At 42.3% G+C, this 15162-nt stretch overlaps 1 pseudogene; it reads left to right on the top strand.

Moving 5' to 3' along the window:
- The window catches only part of LOC129085749 (PRELI domain-containing protein 1, mitochondrial-like), a 124778-nt pseudogene that overhangs the window by 108496 nt on the left and 1120 nt on the right, over positions 1-15162 (top strand).

The raw sequence follows: 15162 nt of genomic DNA, 5'->3' as shown, positions 1-15162 counted from the left end.
GCCCTGGCTGGGTGGTTCAGGTGGTTGGAGCATTGTCCCATACACCAAAATGTGAGCTCAATTCCCAGTCAGGGCACAAACCTACACTGCGGGTTCAAGCCCCAGTCAGGGTGTGCATGGGAGGCAACCTATTAATGTTTCACTCTCACATCACTGTTTCTCTCTCTCTCCCTTCCTCTGTTCTCTAAAAATCAATAAATATATCATCTGGTGAGGATTTAAAAAAAAAGATCTAATTCTATTTACAAGCCAAGAGACTTTGGGCAAATCATTTTTACTCTTTGAGCTTCATTTTCTTCTTCAATAAAATAGAGGTAATCTGTGTGGATGCGTTGAGTTGCAAGGAACAGAGCACTCAACTAAATAGCCTAAAGCAGGCTTCTCCTTTTTCCAGTTGGCCACCTTTTGTGTGTTGGGATCTCCCCTCCTGGCCACAAGGTGGTTACAGGAGCTCCAAGCCTCACATCCTCCAAAACAATGCCCCTAGACATGAAATGGAAGCAGTCTTGTCTTCTAGTCCGTAAGGGAAGAAAATTTCCCAAAAAAAGTCCCCAGCAGAATTCCCTAGCCATCATATTGAGCAGACCTGGTTTATATGCTTCCCCCTAAGGTAACCACTGGCTGAGGGTATTTAGATGACCAGATCAGCTAAGACCACCCTCATTTCACCCCTGTGGCTCTGAGCTTCCTCCAGAGAAGAGCTGGTAAAACCTGAGCTTCTGGGCACATAAAATAAAGAGAGGAGTGTTGCTGTTGGGTAAATGTACTAGTCCATGTAGGCCAGGTCATGCTGGAGTATAAATACACAATGGCTTAACCCAACAAAATCTCATTTCTTGCTCACACTACATGTCCAGCACAAGTCAGTCAGAGCCAGGCTGCCGGAGGCTCCAACTCTTCAGCCCCGGGCTTCAGGATTGGCTGCCACAGCCCAGAAAAGCAGGAGAGGCCTTTCCTGCTATGTCACTTTCACTCACATTCCTTTGGCCAGAACCAGACAATGACCCCACTTAACTGCAGGGGGCTGGAAAGTGTATTCTTCCATGTACCGGAAGGAGGAAAATGGAACAGGAATGGCTTTGACCCCAGCAGGCAAACAACACTGTCTGCAATAAAGCCTTATCTCCTCTTAACGTTTTATGAGGTTCAAACAAGCTAATGTATTTATTCGTTCCTCATCCATTAAGCACATAAGATCTACCAAGCACTAGGCTGGGAAAGATCAATAAGACATAGTCACCACCCTCCTTGCAGATATAACCATGAGAAGGTGATCAAACATCCGAATGTCCGTCAGAGTTTGTTTGCCCTTTTCTTTCCCTTCCAAGTCCTGAGTGCTCACCTCACATAATCTGTCTTTCCATTGTTGGTTTCAAAGTCTTTTCAATGCTCTCATATGTGTCATAATCAGAAAGGACAGAGGACTAACCTGGGGTGCCACCGTGTCCAGGGAGGCGCAGCAATTATCAAGAGAACTCTGTAGGCAACCCCAAGATGTCACCTTTTCTTTGACTTTCCTCAGCTCATAGGCCATTAAAAGAATGAGCTATTATATTGTTTTTCCCGCCAAATTCCCAGTTGCTTCATGAGAGAGAAGACATTCCTTCTTGAATCAATTTTAAAAATTCTTTCACCTCCTATAGCCAATATTATTGTTGCTGGCTTCCCCTTCCTCACAGATGTCAGCTTCTTAAAGAAGGTGTCATGATATAGTAAGGGTTCGCTACAGTTACAGAGAGACCCCAAGATTTTAGTGGCTTCATGTAAACTGCTTAATAGACTGTTTGCTTGGTTCTGGTGTCTACAGAGGGTCTTCCCCATATGATCATTAGAGACCCAAGCTGATGGTGGTTTTGCACTTTCTGCCAAGGTTTCTAAGGTTTCTCTGGGCATTGACAGCCCCACAAACCAGAGAAGAAAGATCATGGACAGTGCCCACGGGATATTTTGAATGGGTTGGCCTGGAAGCAGCATTCCTCACTTCTGCCCATGTACCATGGTAGAGCACTCAGCCAATGACCACATCTAACTGTAAGGGAGACTGGAAAATATAATTTAATTGTGTGCCCAGGAAAAAAAGCAAGACATTTTGGTGGACAGCTAACAGTCTCTCCACACTCACCCACACAACTTTCTATTTTTCAACTTGACAAAAGCTAAGATCACAGGATATTTCTACACAATAATGTACTATTTGGCCTGCCCAGGCAAAGATCTTCTGGGAGACAATTCATAAATATCTAAATTAATGGGCAAAGACCAGACCCACTGCCCATTTTTCCTGTGATGTCCCTCCACCAAAATTCTTTTTTTTTTTTTTTTTTTACTTTAGAGAGAGGGAAAGGGAGGGAGAAAGAGAGAGAGAGAAACATCATTTGGCTGTCTTCCATACGTACCCTGACTAGGGACCAAACCTGCAACCCAGGCATGTGCCCTGACCAGGAATCAAACCAGCGACCTTTCAGTTTTGCAGGACAATGCCCAACCAACTGAGCAGCACTGTCCAGGGCCCTCTACTAAAATTCTTAATCAGGTCCTCCAGTTCTTGACAGATAACCTTGAGAATATGAAGTCATCTAAAAAGTAATCATTTCCAGCATAGGGACAAACTGACAAATGCTTCCAGTGAAAGAATCATCTTTTCCAAGGAGTAACCAAGAGAGGAAGGCTTAGGATAGAGGTGCTCTTCTAAGCATCTTCCTTTTACTCATTCACTGAACAACTAATTATTGAATACCCAGTGTGCGCCAGGCTGAGTACCTACTGTGTGCCAGACACTAAGTCAGGTACTGGAGTTATACTGATGAACCTTACCAGCATGATACCCTGGACCTTATAGTCTAGATTTTTCCAAGTATACAGAAATATAAAGGGAGTACATGTCATGGTAAGCAATCACAAAAGAAAGAATGGGGCAAGGCAGTGAATGACAGCAGAGGTGGGAGGGATGACATGTAAGATAAGACCTGAGGGGTGAGGTATAAGTCATGCAGACAGTGGGACAGGGGGCAAGTACTCTAAGTAGAGGGCACAGCATGTGCAGAGGCCATGAGAAGGGAAAGAGCTTGTCATGACTGAGAAACAGATAAGGTGCCGATATGGCTGAGGGAAGAGCTGGGGGGAGATGAGACTGGAGCAGTGGGCGGGGACCAGATCATGAAGAGTTTTGTCACTTATGATGAGGAATATGAATTTGAATCTAAATAAAATGAGAAGCCATCTGGGGCTTTAAGTGATAGAGGGATGTGGGTCCACAATACATTAGTCTGCTAGGGCTGCCATAACCAAGAACCGCAGACTGAGTGGCTTAAACACAGACATTTATTGTCTCACAGTTCTGGAGGCTGGAAGTCTGAGGTCACTATCTCCAAGTGTCATTCTTACTGACTATGCATGCATCGTACTCCAGTATGACCTTGTCTTAACTAACCATATCTGCAATTACTCTATTTCCAATAAGATCACACTGTGAGTACTGGGAGTTAAGACTTCAACATGTAAATGGTGGGACGAGGCACAATTCAATGCATAACACACATGTTTTAAGATCACTTTCTGTTTGGTATGAATGGGGAGAAGGGGCGGTTAGGGTGGAGGGGGAGAGGTAAGTTGAAAGACTGGTGTCAGTGTTGTCAAGATGAAAGATGATGTTTGCCTAGGCTAGGTGTCCAAGGAGATATAAGATATATTTTGTTGCTAAAACTAGCATGACTGCTGATAGATTTTATTTTATTAGTGAGAGAAAAGGGTGTATCAAGGATGACTCTTAAGTTTCTGGCTTGAGTGAGAAGAAAGATGCTGATGCAATTTATGAAATAAGGAGGAATGGGGAATAGACATGTTTTAGGGTAGAGCCCCAAGGTTTTATTTGGGGTATGTTAAGTATGAGATATACTTATGTAGATAGACTGAGTAGACAGTTGCATTTAAGACTCTGGAGCTCAAAGGAGAAGTTTGTGCTAGAGATATGAAGGCGGAGTCCTCAGCATATATTATTTAAAATCACTCAGAATGGTTGTAATATGGAGTTCCTTTCCCCTAGCACATCTGGCTCCACAGCCAGCTCCAGAAGTACCCATCTTTTATCTTGTCATCTCCATGAAGCAGCCCACGCCTGCAAGAGGTTTTGAACAGAAGGCTCAGAAGCTTTGTTGTTCCTTCTCAAGGGTGACAGAGAGCTGAGAACCCTGACTGCTGAACGTGCCAACCCCAGTCTCTACACAGATTCTATGGGTCCTTGGCTCCTGGAGAAGGTGAAGACTATGCTCCTAGTTCTCTCCTGGGTTTATACAAAGTATCCATCGTTTACACTCAAGAACACCTACACAGCCCGGTGCATATGTCCACCTAAATCATATGAACATTGGTGAACATGCATGCACACACCCGTCCCTTCAACAGAAATGACCTAAACTTTGTGAGGTTCACATGTCCCCAGAGATGATCTCATTTGCCTGCTTCAAAAGCGCTTTGGTCTGCACAGCCTGTAGCAGCAAATTTACACTTCAAAAAGCAGACAGCTTTTTCCACATCTTATTCACTTAATGAGTGAGAATGTAAAATTAGTTCCGTTGCTGATGAGGACCTTGAGCCAAATGAAAAGTGTTCATTTGTCAGCACAGACTTACAGCCTGAGACATGATTATATAGCTAATCCAATAATGGGTTTTGATGCTGAGCATTTATTTATATACAGTATGTCTTGTTATCTGTTGATAATCAGGACCTACAATTTACTCTTTCTTGTGCATGTAGTGTGAAATAGCAACATCTTCCAGACATATTGCATTTAAGTACCAACATGCAAACACATACAAAAAGCACCACCATCAGCAAAATATTATATTTGCTTTATTTAAAAAAAGAAAAGAGAACCAGTTCTTGAATTCAGGCTTTTATATTTTTCAGTATAAATAGTAAATAACATATGAGGTCTTTCTCAGGATTATATAAGGGTTTTATAAAAAAATGAAAACAAGATTTCCTGTTACCTCAAGCCACCCTAATCAAGTGACTTCTTGTTTTCTAGAAATTCTATGTCCAGATTAAATCCCACACATATTCTTACATATGATGATATAAACCAAAAAAAAAAAAAAAAAAAAAAAGTTGTGAAAATCTTCACAATGCCACCACCTAACTCTGTGGCTACCTGGATCTTACAAACATTCTGCTGATTGCAAAGATGCATATTATCACTATGTGGTTATGAGAACTGTAGCAATTATCTCAGGCAAAACCTTTTCTTAAAAAAATAGTAGCTTAAAATTAAATATAAAACTACCACATTTCTATAGACTCTTTCAGGGACTACATACTGCTACATTATATTGTTTCTTACCCTGTAGATGAGCATACATGTCTGTCACTAAACTATAGGGACACTTTTGGCCTGATATCAATGTAAAATGCATAAACATCAACATTTAAAACAAGCAGGCATTTTTATAGGTATCAGAGAGTGTGATGCATTGTAACAAGCTCCAGTTATAATAAAGCCTGTGGGAAAGGAAAGGTATGCCAGGATTAAGTATTCTGTTAACTGCAAATATGTAGCGTACCTGCAAAATCTGTGAAAAAACCTACAACGCTTGGGGAACGTCAGTTTAAGTTTCTTTTCATGCCACCATCTCTCGAACGGGCCTAGAAAAATCCAGAACAAATTCAGGGCAGCATCCGAGGGCTGCCATCTCCAGTTGCCACTTCCCCCCGCTTAGCGGTCTCCCACCCAAATGAGGCCGAAAAGGACGGGTCACTCTGTGATATATGAGAAGGAAGGGGGGCAAGATCACTTTTTATGCTGAAATTTATTCCGCAGTAAATACTTCAGTGTTGGTGAGACATGATGTTTTATTGGATTACACGAGTTTGCTAAAGAAATCACATTGGGAATAGCAAAGCTTGCGGTTTTGTGGGTAATGCGTTTGTAATGTGAGGGCTTTACACGGGAAGAGTGTTGGAGGATAACAAGGCAAATTCGGAACTGGCTAAATGCATGCAAATCTACATTATGGTAATACTTGGCCGCCTAAGTCCAAGAGGTTTTTGTGGTGGTTGTGGTGCCTGGGCTGGATAATTCATTAGGTTTTGATTCGGGTGAAGAATAAATGAATATAGCATACATTACATTCCTACTTTCGTCTCAGAAACAAATCCTTCTTGTACCAGCCAGTGTAATCTTCAGAGTTTTCCTTCTATAAAACACCTCAAGAAAAATGCACCTCAGTAAGATTTACACTTTATTACTCTAATGATTCTACAAACACTACCACAATATGATGAAAGACAGACCAGTCTCGGACTGATTGAGAGCTAATAAAAATCAGTACTGAAAACTGCAAAGAGCACCCTTATCATCTTTCTTTCATTTAGAGCTGATTACTAGGGGATTATAATGCAATCACAGCTATGTGTGAGAGGTAGCTATGGGAACCAGTTTTAACTGTTTATCTAGCCAAAGATCTTAATTTAAGTTTGAACACTCTGATTCATTTATATGTAAGACACCAAGGAGACAAAATGCAGAAGAAACAGATGCGCACTTGTTCTTTCCATTTAACTTCATAAGCTACCAGCCAATTTGTCTTTCAGGGACAAAATTAATTTCTGATGACAATGTGAGCAAGTAATAAACTAGAAGTTCCTGTCCTGGGAAACTTGTTAATGCCATGTAATGTTCTTGCGTTATTTGGGAGGGGAAAAAAGAGATTTGCTCCTGGAGTTACAGGGACTTCCCTAACAGACTTGCCTTTGTCCCAGCTCTTAGTCACTCCTGCAGAGGTTTATGACACCTTTTCTAGAGGTTGAGTTGGGAGGATTCAAAAGAAACCAAGTTGCTCACCATTTCTTCCCTCTGGAGATTTTTTTAAACTGCTCATTTTCCTTCATACTCTGTCCATGATTCACATTTGCTCATAGCACAAACCTCCGGCCCACAGCTTCACAGCCCTTGAGGGTGACTAACAAAATGAAAATGAATCCCAGGGCCTCCTTCCTGGAGCCTATGCTGCTAATAGAACACAGCCCTCTGCACACAAGTAGCCTCCGTGAGCGGCTCAGTGCCCTGGCAAGCACTTCACAGAGGAACCTGGATGTATGTGAGGGAACCCCAGTTACGGGGTTGCATGTGCTAGTCCACTGCCATCAAGAGAGGAGAGCGCCAGCATGGTTGTCAAAGTGCATGCACATACACACATGGACGGGAAGTAGAGCTGGCCACTACCTCAGAAACAGTCCGTGAGTCTATCTGTGCCCTTGTGTTAGTGACAATAACACTACCACTGCTGCTAATAATTAATAATAATAATAATAATAAAGGTAGCATTTATTGAACATACTGCATACCAGAGAATAAGATGGACACACTACATACATCATCTCATTTAATTAGGACAATAACCCTTTGTGGAAGTTATTTTTATGGCTAGTTTGTAGGCTGGAAAACTGAGTCATATTAAAGTTAACTTGTCCAGTGCCGCAGCTAGCAAATAGAAGAGTCAAAATTTGAACTTGGTCTGTCAGACTCCAAAGCTTATGTTTTCAAGCACTCTCCTAAGGCAAACCTTGGCAGTCTTCTTTATCTTGGCCAGCATTATTTTCCTATCTCATTATGTATCCAGTTTTTTTAGCATCTCTGGACGCTGTTCCTCCCTTAATCCATAGCTTCTGTGGTCTGTCTCCCCCCGACTTCCCCAGCCTGTATTTTTCTGCTCTCTGGGGGAACTCCCTACAGCATAATGGCTGTCCATTAATGTGTTTTTAAAACCTTGCTCTCTTCCATCCCCTGACAGTTTTCATATGCTCCACATGAAGGATCCTTTTCCAGAAATACTTTTGAAGAAAGTCTGAAGTAAGCTGAAAAGTATTACATTTTTCATCTCAACAGGGAAATGGATTTAAGAAAAGGAGAGAAGAGCCTGAAGGTCTTTCAGATTTTAAAAAGAATTCAACACACTGCTGCATTGGCACCGGGAACACATCTATCACAGAAACCAAGAAACCATCTGCATTTACACGCTGAAACGGTTCCCTTCGTCCTTGATCACGATAATGACTTAGAGTTCCGCTGAGCTTTTCATCCAGAGGGATGCGTGGCCCCTGCAGACGCCAGCCCAGTGAGCAGCTCCCTCCACCACTGAGGCTCTGTCTCCTCCAAGGTGAAGGGAGAACGGCTCCACTGGGGGAGAATTGAAAAGGACAAGCAAGCACTGTAAATTTTCTTTCCAAAGGCAACTAAAATAACAGTCTGACTGTCCATACTTAATTGCCCCATCTGGAACTCAGGCATAACAATGGGATCCCAAAGCAACCTTCTACAGGACATCAACAGCAATAGATGAAAGAAGTGAAATGCTTCCAGGGACTAGAGAAAGACTTGCCCTGCGAGTACCAGGACATTTCGCTAATTGCCCAATTTCCGGTTTTTAAAAACCACGTCAGACAACTGGGGGACATTCCTTAGTGCAATTCTCCCAATCTTTCTCTACCCCTCAGGAGTCAGTACCACATTTTATGAGAACAAGTAAGAAAGACAGACCCATGCAAGTTTGTGGTTTTGAGGAGAATGGGACCGAGCACAGAGCTGCTCCTCTCCCAAGTACAGACAATTGTGTGAAACATAGCATGGGGGGAAGACTGTGCTCTGTGGGTTCTGGAAGCCAGGGTGAAAGTGGGGCTCACTCTCAGGACGATGGCGCATTAGGAGTGGCCTTTCCAGCTGTGAGCCGAATTGGCCCTGGGCTCGCCTCAGTGTGTTAGGGGGCACTGCTCTTTCCTTTGCCTGCAATTTCTCTCCTCCTCTCTTCACTCCTCCTTTCCCACCACCAATGTTCAACGCACATGTCCTCTTCTGCAGGCAGCCTTCTTCGAATTCCCTGAAGTCAGGCTAACTGTTCCCCTTCTGTGTTTCCATACCATCATACACATACTTTAGAACTCTGCCTTCCATGTTGCATGATAAATAGGCATCATTTATTGAATACATATGCATCAATCATTATGCTAAGTACTTTACATATAAATGTCTCTTTTCGTTTTTTACAATCATCAAAAATGCTATTATCCCCGTTTTATAAGTAAGAAAACAGGATTAACCAAGTTAAGGTCTCACAACTAGTCAATGGCAGAGCAGAGATTTGAAAGTAGGACTTCCTATCCCCAAAGCCCATGCTCATTCTGACTGTGTTCAGCACTCTGATGCTGGAATCATACTGTATCCATTTCTATATCCCCAACTCTGTCCAGTACATTACAAGGCATTTATAGACCCTCAACACACACACTTGTTGAGCTAAATGCCATGTGGGGGAAGGATATCTAGGGGGTCCAGCGGACCCGCATCAGGGTAGCTAGAGTAAACTGGCCCTGTTAGCCTGGCTTTCTACCAGTTGACTATCCTGATTTGCCTGGGTAACAATAGAAGTGTTGTTTTAGAAAAAAGAAAAGTAAACTTATTTACACAGGGTCCTTGGTGTCATGCTAACACACCAGAAAATGTGTTGTCTTCCTGAATTCAGGTGTTCTTTTCACTGAATTCAGTCAAACCAGTTCTGCATATTGACACGGAAGGTGTAACTTATAGCGATTCAATTGTTATGCCTCACTGCATAATCACTTCCGTCATCCACTGCTGTCCTTCTCCAACAACGCTGCTACTGCTGCTGCTGAGGCAACAGCTGCATATTTCCCCCAAGAAGGAAGGTGCCTGAACATTCTGGATGCAAGTGTAGTGGGAGAGCTCATTCTCTTCGGGGTAACAAGAGACCATTCCTCCTGACAGACAGGCAGCCCGGCTCATCCTTCTTCCTTCTCCACACCTAGGGATTCAAGCCCATCTATATTGTCCTCACAAAGCACCTGCTTTCCCACCTTTGTCATTGTCCCTGCTGCTGGTCTAGTCCAAGCCTTGATCAAATATACTCAGTCTTCTGCCTCCAATTAGCCTAGGCCTTTCTGCGTACCCCCACAAAATCATTCCTTAACATGACTTATTTCTCATCCCTCCTTACCTTCAAAAGCAATTCAGGGCTCCTCGTGGCTTTCATGATAAAGTCCAAAGTCACTAGACATTCAAGCCCTCCACCAACAGACTGTAACCTACTATTCCAAACGTTTTCCTACTATTCTCTAACTCAACCCCCGAACCATCCAGCTGGTCTTCTTACTGGTCCCTTGCCCTGAACCTGATATCTGTCCATCCACCCATACCCTGCCTTTTCTTTAATGTCCAGTCCTAGAGTTTCCTGCTGTCTGGAATCCCCGATGACCTTTCTCTTAAAACTTTCATGCATTTCCTGCCCGCCTTACCGTCACTGATTCTGTATGGTATTTTATTGTAGCTGTATGTTGTGACTTTGTGTATATTTGTGTTCAATATCCCTGGTGAAATTATAGCCTCCTTGAGGGCATAAATCATATTTCTCTTCTCCCTCTGCTCCGTGGGGACGTAGGGCAGTTCTTGTTTTAGTGATTGTTCCAACACTGTTTGGCAAGACTTGTATTTGGCCTCAGGCTGTCTGTGTGCTCTTCACTCCAGGCATGCCAGAGTCCTTGTAATTCCCCAAATAGACCATTACTGCTTATTTCCAGGTATTCACAGGAGACGTACTTCCCCCTTGAAACACTTAAACCTCTCACACTCCCCCTTCCTCCAGCTCCAGGTTTCCTGGAACACTAGTTGGCCTCAGCTTGAATGCCACTGCTTCCAGAAAGTCCTCCTTCATCCTGCAGGACCAGATCAGGCCTGGTTTCCCCAGAAGCCATGTTAACTACAATCAGCAAGTGTCCCACTGTGTGTGTGTTAGGGTTCTTCAGGCTATGTGCAATGGAAAAGCAAGTCAAATTAGCAGGGGAAATGGAGCTTATCATCTCAGGTGACTGCAATGGCCAGGGTAGAGCTAGCCTCAAAGTATGTGGTCAATTTACATTCTCTACTCATTCTATTTCTCTATCTACAGGCTCTACTGCACTCTGTGTGGGCCTCACCCTCTATGCAGTAGAAAGCAGGAGGGCGGGCAGGGTTGGGGGAGAGTCTGACTGTGGAGGGTACTGAGTTTACATCATCCCAATGACCTCAGAGAAAACAGAGTAGCTTTCTCCCGGCAACCACATATTAACCCTCAGGGAATTAATGTGATTGGCCTGCCTTGACTTTACAGGTTTATTCCTGGGATAATAACTATGGCCACAGGTCTGGCGGTCAAGTCTGAGTCACCTGCCCCCAAATTTCTATGGTGTCACAGGGGTGGAAGAAAACTACTATAATTGGTGCTCTCCCCAGACCAGTTGGAATTGGAAAAGAGAACTTCCCATAGCAAGGAGGAGCCTGTTACCAAAAAAAAAAAGGGGTGCACAAAGAATGCTGGATAGACAAAAACAATATACAGGGCCCAGCAGAAGCAATACCCGCTTGAGTGTGGTTAGTAGGGTAAAAATATGGGGTTAATAATTTATAGTTTTAATTTGAATATTTCACCTACAATGTCATATGGTGTACTTGAGTATGATATAGTTATGTTACAGAATTACATGCTTATGACTTTGTAATAAAAGATTTTGTTATAAAAAAGGGGCATTATTTGTGTTGGACCCTGTATATTCACTACACAGAATCCACCTGCCTTCTTCACTTACTGAAAGCTATCTTTAGATGTTATTGTATCTTGGTCACTATATGTCCTTGGTACCTGGCACATATAGATGCTGAACTGTTAGTTGATAAATGGATGAATGAATGAATGCTCTGAGTGCCAATTAAATGCCCAGAATTCTGGACAAGGAAACACAATGTTGTATTCAAAAGCTTAAATTTGCATGTGGTGCCATTGGCTGCCGTTGCTTTGCTTTCCCAGCCAGTGCAACAATGGCTGCAAACGGAGGACCCGCTTTGGCTGGCTGCTCAACAAATTCATAAACTATCCAAGAAGGACCCAAACCTCCATGAGATCTGGCAGGATGTGAAACTAAGGTCAGCCACCTACCTCCTTAGGCCTGAGTCCATCCAATAGTGTGTCAACAAAAACACAAAACAAAACAAAGTAGAGCAGCCTGTAACCAAGGAAGAGGACAGGAAGGAGAGGCTTCAGGAAAATCAACAAGAAGACTTCTGCACTTCTTATCAGATGGAAGAAAAGAGAGCTGGCAAGTGAGTTTCTTTATTTAACCACCCTGTTGGTAGTATTTGCCTTCAGCATGAGAATAATTCCATGCAGAGATTATAATAAAATTGGCTTATATACACCTGCTAGATAGTAAACTCCTTAAGGAGGAGAACCCTATCTTTGTCTCCATGCAATCGCCTCGGAGCAAAGGACTTCAACCCATCTGGAGTTTTCACAAACCTAATTTTACAAATCCACAGCTAATAAGATCTTGGCTTTCAGAGACAGAACCCTCATCTTGATCCCAGAAGAACTTAATTTATAATGATTGAGTTCTTCTATCTCTTTATAGGTTCTGTAATTAAGGTAAACAACAAGGCTTTTAAAATCCATTTTAAAACATGGGCCTTACCCATTTTCCTGTCATCTGCCAAAAGCCTATTTTCTTCTAATAAATGAGACATCATAACATAATAAATATGGTGATCAAACCCAACTGTGCATCATTAAATAATTTAAACCAAATTCTCTCTCCCTCTCTCTCTCTCTCTCTCTCTTTTTGGGAACAAGTTCCTTTAGAGTATCTCCCAGATATGATAGAAGAAATCCATATTTGTTAGTCTTAAAATGCTCAGGCAGTCACAAGAAACTTGAAAGTTTATTTTAATTCTTAAATTGATTAAAATTTTTGACTTACCAATAAGAGAATCTTGCTGCTAAGTAATTTGCTGATATTGTCATCTATCTTACTTCCCAAAGCTTCCTGTTAACATTATAACCTAAGTTGGTAACTTCTTTTTATTAATACCATGAGTATAATTGATTATCAGCTATCATTCTATCTGGTTGGCACACCATCCTTTTCTCCTCCCATCCTTCACAACTTTGATTCATAAAAATTTCTTAAATGCATTGTAGCCTTCTCAGACACAACCCTGATCATGTACTCCACCTCAAAATCTTCGGGCTAGGCTAAAATTTAAATACCTTAGCCCACATTCCAAGACTTTCACAAGGTCCCAATCCTCTTGCTAATTAACCTTTACCCTCCCTGGTACAACATGGACAACCTGTGCTCACCTAACCAAGCCACACACCAAACACAGTACACAAAAGCCTCCAGGCTCTTGGCCACAGCATCCTCTTTGCCTACATTGTTCAGCCCCTCTTCCCCACTAATCCAGCTCCTCCTCGTACTTCAAAGGTCAGAGTTTGTCTCACAGCCTTGAGCCACATTCCATGAGCCTCCACACTTACAGCGAGCTCTTAACATGTGAAATCACAACCCTGGAGGGCTGGCCACTGGACCCAGCACATAGGTCCTGAATTGATGTGACCTAGTTCCTGTTGTATCCAAACTTCCCCTGCATATATTTGCCACTCTGCTAGGTAATGAGCATATTGAGGACAAAAATCTTACATTATACGTGTTCATATTACCTACACAACTTAGCCCAAAACTGTGGTAGTTTCTCAACATATATATATATTTTTCAACTTCTGGCTCTTTTCTTACATGTCTGAAGGACATTAGGAGAGACAGCTTTCTATTTTAAACCACTTAACTATTCCCTCTTTAATTCAGGATAGGTATGATCTTTAAAGGCAGTGAACTGGAGAGTGAATGGAGTTGTAGTTAAAATTTTCTCCCGAGAATTGATACCGTCATAACATATTGGGTTAGAAGTTTACTTAGGGAAGGAGAAGACAGAATAAAAAAAGGGTAGCTCCTAACTGGGTCCTTCCAGTGCTACTTTGTTGTTTACTTTGAAGTGTTGTACGTAGCTAGGAGAGCACAGACATCCGTATTCAGGTTCAAATTCAAAATCATAGGACAGGGAGATCTGGTTCATGATGGTGGCCTGACCACAGATATCTGTCTCTCCTTCCTCCAAAGATCCTAAAGAAATGATAGAAAAGAAATGCTTGAAAATAATGAGACCAAAACTCTTCAGGAAAAATAGAATGCAGCATCAACGGACTAGAAATGAAAGTATTTCTGGAAGACAGAAAGCACATATAACTAGAACGATGGTGAAATGAGAACTGAGGAAAATGTAAGGAAGTCCTGGACAAGTTCCAAGCTCAGAGTCAACGAATGCAAAGCTGGAGGGGTGGGGAAGATGGCAGGGTGGGGAGTGAGAAATCATGAGAGTAATTAATTAAAACAACTACATTTGGAACAGCTGAACCAATGAGGCAATCCCTCCCCACCCCCGCCCCATTCCTGCAGATCAGATAACAATTAGTGGCTTTTGCCTTCTGGGTGAGGCCTAGAGAAAATTCCCTAGAGAAAAAGAACAATTTGCCTGGAGAGTTGTCCTTTATTGGGACTGGGCACTGTGCGCGGTAGGAGCAGATTCCAGCTGGAGACAGTTCTGGACTACTGTCACAGCTGCCAGGGAGACAACTGGAAGAAGAAAGCTTCTCAGCTTGAATAGAATAACCGATCATCCCCGACTGCCCAGACAGTTCCTTATATTATAATCCCCACATATTATTAATAGTTTCCCTTTCATGCTTAAAAATGTCCTAGTTTGAGTAATAAATGATATGGTCACCTTATTATACGTGAGACACACTGGAGCCATATTTCTCAAACTGGAGCCCAGGCACCATGTGAAGATCTGATATCGTCCAATGCCCACCCCAGACCAGTCTGCCTGTGCAAGCTGTCATCCATGCAGAGGGTTCTGATGTTATTTGGGCAACAGGAGACACAGATGCCAAGGGAAAGGCACAAATGCAAATGCAGGTTCTCACATTGCTTGCCACATGGAGTGTTTTAGAATCTGCAACTGATTTTAAAGGATTATCATTAAAATGAAAACCAACTTTTAAAACCTCTTAGAGGACTCATAGAGTCCTAAGACTATATATGGGGACACAGCAAAAGGATTACTAAATATTTAAATAAATTATGAAATAAAAAGGATGGGGAGGCAATTTACCTCACAAGAAACAGAGATTACGTATTCTGAAAAGAGAAAATAACTTTGTTTAAAATTTTAATTACTATTAGAAAATGTTCAAGAGGACAATGGATTCAGTAACCAAAAACAAG

The sequence above is a fragment of the Pteronotus mesoamericanus genome, unplaced genomic scaffold, assembly GCF_021234165.1.
Source record: "Pteronotus mesoamericanus isolate MK-2021 breed Mesoamerican mustached bat unplaced genomic scaffold, CSHL_Meso_final scaffold_31, whole genome shotgun sequence".
NCBI classification, from domain to species: domain Eukaryota; kingdom Metazoa; phylum Chordata; class Mammalia; order Chiroptera; family Mormoopidae; genus Pteronotus; species Pteronotus mesoamericanus.
This window is presented reverse-complemented; position numbering and strand designations above follow the sequence as displayed.